The sequence below is a fragment of the Olea europaea genome, chromosome 1 (genome assembly GCF_002742605.1).
Source record: "Olea europaea var. sylvestris chromosome 1, O_europaea_v1, whole genome shotgun sequence".
Classification (NCBI taxonomy): Eukaryota; Viridiplantae; Streptophyta; class Magnoliopsida; order Lamiales; family Oleaceae; genus Olea; species Olea europaea.
In genome coordinates, this window is record NC_036237.1 from 25,108,279 (window position 1) to 25,108,552 (window position 274).

Sequence of the window (274 nt, forward strand, 5' to 3'; positions counted from 1 at the left end):
CCTCTGTTTTGGAAAACGCTCTTTTCTGAAATGCACCCAGACCCAATCTCCAGACTCAAATGTAACGCGTCTTCTTCCTTTATTTGTTTTTGATGCAATCAGCTTTCCTTTCTCTTCGATCTGCATCCTGACCTTTTCATGGAGTGTTTTCTCCATCTCGGCTTTTCATTTCCCATCCAAGCTACCTCGTTCATGCACAGGCAAAGGCATTAAATCCATAGGTGTTAGTGGATTAAAACCATAAATAATTTCAAAAGGAGAAAACGAAGTAGTA